General features: G+C 36.0%; 1 pseudogene; it reads right to left on the bottom strand.

Annotated features, from left to right (window-relative positions):
- Positions 1-380: 380 nt before the first annotated feature.
- LOC149155935 ((R,S)-reticuline 7-O-methyltransferase-like) lies at positions 381-1491 on the bottom strand (annotated as a pseudogene).
- Positions 1492-8361: the final 6870 nt, after the last annotated feature.

Below are 8361 nucleotides of genomic sequence, written 5' to 3' on the forward strand. Positions count from 1 at the left end.
ATACGCTGTTTTCTTTAGACACAGTAGCGTGTACACGCTGGTTCACTTAACTGAAGTAGTGTATATGTTTCTGAGCATTGAAAAAGTTTTATTGATCTGATAATACTGATTCACCCCCACTCTCAGTATTATTTCCAACAAGCCTCAACATGATTGATTAGGTAATTGATCTGATCATATACCAAATTTAATTGGATTCCTTGGAGCAAATCCCTCCGGGAAAAAATTTGTTGTCTAAAATATTTCATTTCCAAATTACAGGACAGGAAAGATGGTTCTAGTTTCTCCTTATTTTCGCGTCAACAGATTTTAACCATTCATTTGCAATAGGACCATAAAGAGCTAGATATCATCCACATTTGGCAATAGAGTCAGCAATTTCAGGTGATGACAAGATGTGTTTCCCGGTTGCCCAGTTGGCATTGCCTCGTAGCTTTTTCTCAGCAATTTCACACACTCCTCGTCCCCCTAGTCATGAATGATCCACTGCAGTAAATCATAATAGAACATTATTAGCCTTAAACATGTAGGAATAATAAGTAAATATGTTATGCAAATGGAAGACCATAGAAGAATTCATCACCTTCATCATGATTGCATCGGTAGAGGGTACATGCTTGAATGTATTTCCCTCCATATGCTCCACTCTTGCAACAATCCCTCATTCCCACTTAAAAATTCCTCTAAATCATCATTCACATACTATCATGGTGTATCAAAAAATTTATATTAATGGTGAACAACATTACAACTCTTACCACTTATGGGACACGCAATGGTGATGACATGAGACAGGTCGATATTAATGCCAAAAATGTGTGAATGTTCCTTCATAACTATGGAAAAGGTAGAGCCCATACCTCCTCCAATGTCTACCAACATGTTTATACTCTTAAATCCATTTTCATACATCTTCGCCATGAAAGCCATGATGGTTCTACTGTTAGCGGTCATGGCCCCGTTGAAACTCTTGTTGAATTGGGGATTGTGGCCCTGGTTTTCCCACAGATACATACCATAAGCTTTGTTAAATGTATAGCATCCCTCCAAGACAGATTTGTGAAAATGTTGAAAAGATTCTATGTAGACCTTGTTTTCTATCTAGAGCAGGAAAGGCCCACACGATTGTTGATTTCCCACCTTCACCAGCAACTTCAATATGTCTGTTAAGCTGAACTTTATTTTCTTGATGTCTGCATTGTCTCGCTGATAGGTCTCCTACTGTTCAGTAAAAACGCCAAATGAAGCAAGGAAACGTAGAATTCTATAGAGGTATCCCACATCCACATGGGAATTATTATTTGATGATGAATTGTTAGCGGAAATGAGAAAGGCAATATGCTCAGTGGAAAGGGGAACTTTGTTGCCTTGTGTGGCCATGATGTTAGGAATGTTGAGCAACAGGGATGCTTTCAGAGCCAATGACTTGACGAAAAAGAGTATCATCTCATAAAGCTATAGCTCCTACATTGTTGCGGATTCAGGTGATGAGTTGATGTGTTACCGGGTTACCAGAGAAGACATGATTAGTCGAGTCCATAGGAGCTTCCATGGTGGTAAATTTGTGTTTATAATAAATTTGTGTCCATAGGAGCTTCAGTACTTACGATTTTTAGCGTTTCTGAGATTTTTCTAGATCTCTTTCTGGTTTTCGCCGAGAGTTGTCTTCTGGGTTGTTTGACCATTATCCTCACCCTGATTTACTCATTGATGTTTGATAAGCAGACTGCCACTCCTCCAACCAATGTTTCACCCGGAGTCTACAAAGATTCCTCATTGTTGGCTGCTTTCTCTAGTCCTCACCCTCTCATCTTTGATCCTAGTTGTTTAAGTGTTTTCATGTTACAAGTGTCATGGGCTTCTCTCAAGTAGTCTGGTACATCTGATCAACAATCAGCTCCTCAACACCCTACTGTTACTCTCTCAACTAAGCCATCCGGATCCACCCCCCAAGGACCTCCTCCATTTTTGTGTGCCTCTCCTATGTTCCCACTAAGAACTGTTATTCAGTCTCAACCATCCAGGAGTTGTTCCATTGGGAAATTACCCTACAGGCCAGATACCTTTCTTATTTCCTCCTCAAGGAATCTTTACTATCGCTGTCATGGCTTCACTGGTCCTCCCTAATATGACTTTAGGGATCCCAGTATGGTACATTAATCCCCCTGCAAGCAATCCACCTGGTTAGTTAAGACCTTATCATGCTTTGACCCTGGTTCAACCGGTCTCTACGACCCCTGTTGCTGCTCCAATTCCATTGCAACCTCAACAGGAACCCATTCCTATTTCGAAAGCATCTGGATAGGCGGAAAATCTAAGAGGAAAGAACCTAAGGACAAGGCTCCCCAAGCTCCTCCAGCTCCGAAAGCCCCAAATCCATCACCTTTGTGCACTTTATGTAAAGTTGTTGGGCACACCATCAATAATTTTCCTGAGCTCCCTCATCTCAAACCTTCGGTTCATGAAATGTTCCCTGAGTCAAATATCACTGAGGTACATGTTAACTTATCGCGTCTAGCCAGGAAACTCATAACATTATGCACAAATCACCCTTGTGCCTTGTGTGATCATCATGGTCACTATTCCCATTGTTTCCCTCATCTTGACAAATTTCGTGATTTCCTTAAGGCGCTTAGCGAATATGAGACCACTCATAGTGGATCACCTACTCCTCTACCCATGGATTTTGGTACCACTAGTAAACAGAATAGGGGGACTCTGGTCCAACCATCATGATCCCCCTCGCCCCCCCATGTCGAGATGATGAACTCCACAGGCCATATCCTTTACCTATCATCATCCTTGAATTCCTCGCAGGCAAACCTTTCCAAGGTTTCTCTGCGCGCTTCTATCGAACTTCTTTCGATAGAAACCCAAGTCCCAACATCCGTAGATCCTCCATCTACTAGCTTGTCGTCTACCATTCTAGATGATGCATATGTGAACCTTCTTTCTTAGGTTGATGCACCAGATAAAATCGCTGCATCATGCAGTCAGTCTTCCTCCTGTCTGCCCGTCTTCCATTCTGATTGGGACCTCATGGAAGCCATGTATACCTATGATTACCCTTCCACTTAGGCAAGGGGGAATATCTTTTGGAGGATTCTGAAGGCCATCTCCTTCCTAATTCTCCCAATGCACTTTACCTCAAGAAATTTTGCTCATAGTATATCCCTTTTATTTGCATGTGTTTATTTATGTCATGCATTAGGTAGGTTGCATCATTTCAATTGATGATTTTACACCTCACCAGGAAGCCATTTTTCTAAGAAGGGTTACCTCGTCGCCTCTCAAAATCGAATTTCTTCATATGATACGCTTGTACTTTTGGGACCATCTTCCCAAGTTGTTGCTTTTCGTCTTACGTGTTGACCTTCATCATGAGTAGCCATCATTTACTCATGCTTTCATGGTCCCCACTGAGCCTATTTTGTGTGGTAGCGTCATTGAGTCACCTTTGTACAGAGAATCCATGATGAGTCACCTTTGCATCCATGGAGTCTATTTCACATCCCATTTTATCATGTCACAATATTCCATCCATCTTTGCATACCATTCATCTCGGGTTGCCCATTTTGGCTTTCAGTCATACTGTCCCCCATCCCCTCTTGAGTCGAGTCAGTCACTACAACGTCAACCATGCACTTTATGCTCTAATAAGGGAAGTTGTCTGTTTGTCCCGCAGTTCCATTTTTTCCATTGTCCCTGGTGTCAGTCCATCAATCATATTACTATTTTCCCTCATGCCTTAGTTGAGGATCCTCATCGCCTCACCTATTGCGGACCCTATTCTGTTGACGTCGGCTTATTTATTCTAGAAGAATGGCCTAGAGGGTGGTGTATCTTGGTTCCACCTTCCATTCTTGTTCGGTACCTCAGATCCAGCAGAGGGACTCATTATTGCCCTTTGACTTGGTTGTTTCATGCTTTTGATTTATACACTTTATGGTCCACTGATGCAACAAAGTGTACCATTAATTCCCAGGTGTGTGTGAGATGCTTCAGATATCATGAGGGTGTGGCCATTCAGGTAGCCCCCGACATGCCCGGATGCTTTCATATTATCCTACAACCTCAAATGCAGTTTCGTGGATTTGCTGGGTTCAGTTCCTATCGATCGCAGTGTTCATATCATGCACGTCTCCTTCAGGTGATCCATTCAGTTTTGTGAGGCCCTTCCCTGTTCAGTAGGGCTTCTTTGGTTTTTCTACACTCCCTCCCACTCTTTTTTTGCGAGAACGACCATTATATCTCATGTACTCAAATGATACTATATTCAATCTTGGCTCATGTTTCTTCTAGGTGCATTATGTATATGGGACACACTCTATTATTTTCTGGCTCAGTTATGCCAGTATGTCATGTACCATTCAGCATGTACTTCATTGCTCAGTTTTATGTTTTTGGGCACATCATTATTTTTGTACTAAGTTATCTAGGGGTATATGTATGCCTCCACTGCCTCACTGAGATCTGGTACCATAACATAAAAGGAGACATGCATTGGCCTCACCCCCTCTGTCCCTATGATCTTTCACTTCATCTCTATTGCCCTCTCTCTCTCTCTCTCTCTTTGACTCCACTTTGTTGTATAGTGATTATGTCTTTACAATGTACTTCGGTCATACGTTTTTATCCTAACACTCGTACGTTGGGGCAATCTATTATCACCAAAAAATTGTTCACTCTAGCTTAATTTACTAGATGGATCGAAGTACACCATGTAAGGCCAATTTTACCATAGTAAAATTGCTTTCACTATGAGAAATTACTAATAAACCACATTTGTTAAGCAAATTATAATTAAACTCATGAAGAATAATTAAATAAATCACTATTTATTTAATTATCTTCTAGGAATAATTAATTAAACTATTCATTAATTAATATTCCTTGTCATAATTGACCTAGTTATGGAAAATAAGCTGATAAATTATCAATTATCTTATTTTTCTCTAAGAATAATTAATTAATCACTAATTAATTATTATTCCTTGTCAAGTTTGACTAAATCCCTCAGGAATAATTAAATAAATCATTATTTGTTTATTATTCCTTAACCATATTTCTTGAGATGATAAATAAATCATTTATTTATTTATTAATTATTTCTAAATAAAAGTTTAAATATTTTTGCCCTCCTAACCAAATATAATAAAATATTCCAAGTGGTTATTTCTAGAATGGGGTTAATAATATTTTGTTATTTCTCATTATTCGAGGATAACTCAATATTTTGTTATAAATAGAAGGGTTTTCCATTCATTATTCACTCTTGATTATTTTCATTGTTGCACTCACTATTGTAACTCTGATTTATCATTGTGGCACACCATTGTTCTTTCCATTTGATTTCCCATTGAGCTCAAACTTTTTATTTGCTGGGTTTACACGTTATAGAGGAGAGAGACTCTACACAAGCTAAAGACATTTGAAGATAACTAATCTTCAAACCCATCCCATAAAGGGAGACTGATAACATTTATTTGTTCCCTTCACAGGTGTTATTTAATAAAATCTATTCTTTGTATATCTAGTTCTCATTGGATTATTGGAGTTACCCGCATTTATTATTATTTAATTTTGATCTTTAACTATGATTGTGGTATAGATCAGAACTTTGGCAGGTTTTGTTTCTATCATTTGTTGCAGATCTAAAATGTTTAGCAGCCATTTATATTGTTGACATTGTTTGTCATCCACAGTCTTAGGTGATTTCTTTCTGTACACCTTTAAGAAGAAAACACTATAACAATTCACATCATATAAATTAATATTAAAATATAATAATAATAAAAATAAAATGAATTTGAAACCATATATATATATATATATATATATATATATATATATATATATATATATATATATATATATATATATATATATATATATATATATATATATATACACTAGTAAATATACTAAATATTGATAATAATTAACAACTCATTAAATTAGTAAATATGCTACAAATTGAAGGAAATTAATATATATATATATATATACATATATATATATACACACACACACACACACACACACACACACATATATATATATATATATATATATATATACATATACACTAGTAAATATACTAAATATTGATAATAATTAACAACTCATTAAATTAGTAAATATGCTACAAATTGAAGGAAATTAATGACTCATTAAACTGGAAAATACACTACAAATTTATGGCAATTAATTACTCGTTAAACTAGTAAATATATTACAAAATAATGAATCAAATCAACCAATTAATAACTAATAAAAATAAAACTAAAATTTAGTCATGTTATAAGGGACTGATCATGTTACCATTAGTCTCCTCCCTAAACATAATAACTCATCTACATGGTATAGTTTTTTTTGTAATAACAAATAAGTGAATTTGTACTTGTCACAAACCATTGAATATCTATCTTTTGTCAACCATGACTATGGTACTATGTAAATTAAACAATATAACCTCTTGTAAGGAAATTTTGGGTAAAATTGTATTCACCAATATTAACTTTTAGTAAATTTCTTCATCAGGGTAGCTAATTTTTGGGATATGGGTGTATTTGAGAAAACAACTTAAAGGGATTCTAGAATCTAAAAGAAATCTTATGATTAAATCTTTAAAATGACATTTAAAATTTGAGAACTATCAAAATTACTTTAAAATTGCATCAACTCATATCTTCAATATTTCATCAATAAATAAGCATTTGAAAATTGGATATTCTTTTGTTGCATTGGTTTCATGATGATATAGGGGAAAATAATAATTTGCATTGACTCTAATGGTAATATATGACAAATATATTATGTTTAATTAATTTTGACAATAATGTAACTTAAAATGATTGGATCACAAATATTGATTTCAATAATAATACAACCATGCATTAAATACAAGCACTAAGCTCTTTACAATATATCCTAGCGTCATCATTCATTGAACATTTGAAAAAAATGATATTAGTCAATTACATTAATTTTAGCAATGTTAATTAGTTGCATTAATTTAAGTGATAATGCATTTCAAAATGATTAGTTATCTCCATGAAGATTAACTAAACCATGTAAAATATATTGTGGTAATTTAGAGAATTATATAGTAAAAGTTACCAATGTCATGCCAGGCAGTAACTCTCCAAGGGTAGAAAAACTGATTGGTGTGTTTATTCCATAGGTATGTTATTGTTTTATACATTAGGAGTGATTGTTCAGTTCATCTTCCGATGATTGTTCACATTCCTGATTTATTTATTTTACAAATTCCCCAATCATGAAGATTAGGTGTCAACATTCCCCCCCTTAATCTGAAGGGATGTTGGTGAGTCCAAGCATCATTCTGAATCGTTCAAGCTTTTCCTTTCCAAGTGCTTTGGTGAAGATGTCTGCAATTTGCTCATTTCTGGAACAATGACGGAGATGGATTGTTTTGGCCTCAACATGATGTCGAATCAGATGATATTTAGTATTGATATGCTTTGTTCGATCATGGAACTTTGGATTCTTGGCCAACTTTATTGCAGAGGTGTTATCAATCATGAGTGGAGTTGATTGTACTTGTTTTACCTGCAAATCTTCAAGAATTTTCCTGAGCCACACAATTTCTTTCGTTGCTTCAGCTGCTGCCACGTATTCTGTTTCAATTGTGGAATCTGTTGGAACTGATTGTTTACGTGATCTCTAGGAGACACCTCCTGATCCAAGACTCATAGCATATCCTGAAGTAGATACCCCAGTTTCTTTGTCTCCATCGAAGTCTGAATCAGAGTATCCAATCAAGCTGAAGTTGTCCACCTGTGTATACTTGATTCCAAGGTCTTGAGTTCCCTTCAAGTACCTTAGAACTCTTTTTGCAGCAGACCAATGTCCCTCACAAGGCTTTTGCATGAACCTGGAGAGGATTCCAATAGTAAATGAAATGTCTGGTCTGGTAGTAGTGAGGTAGATGAGACTTCCTACAAGTTGTCTATACTTTGTTGCATCCTCAAATTCCTTTCCTTCAATAGATGTGAGCTTTAAGTTTTGTTCCATTGGAGTAGAAAGAGGATTGCACTCTGTCATGCTAAATCTGTTTAACAAATCTCCAATGTATTTCTTTTGAGAAAGAAATATGGATTTTGGATGTTGGGTTACTTCAATGCCAAGATAGTAATGAACATGGCCCAAATCAGTCATTTCAAAACTTTTCCCTAATTCCTTCTTTATGGATGCAATGTAGCTTTCATTGTTCCCTATCATTAAAAGATCATCTACATATACCACAAGATACACAACTGTTTTGCCAACTTTCTTGACAAATAAAGTTGCATCATCAAGATCAAAATGATTGAAGTTGAGTTTCAGAAGATGCT

Source organism: Pinus tabuliformis, chromosome 9, assembly GCF_031772625.1.
Source record: "Pinus tabuliformis cultivar Carrire ecotype Pingquan chromosome 9, CPIR1, whole genome shotgun sequence".
Classification (NCBI taxonomy): domain Eukaryota; kingdom Viridiplantae; phylum Streptophyta; class Pinopsida; order Pinales; family Pinaceae; genus Pinus; species Pinus tabuliformis.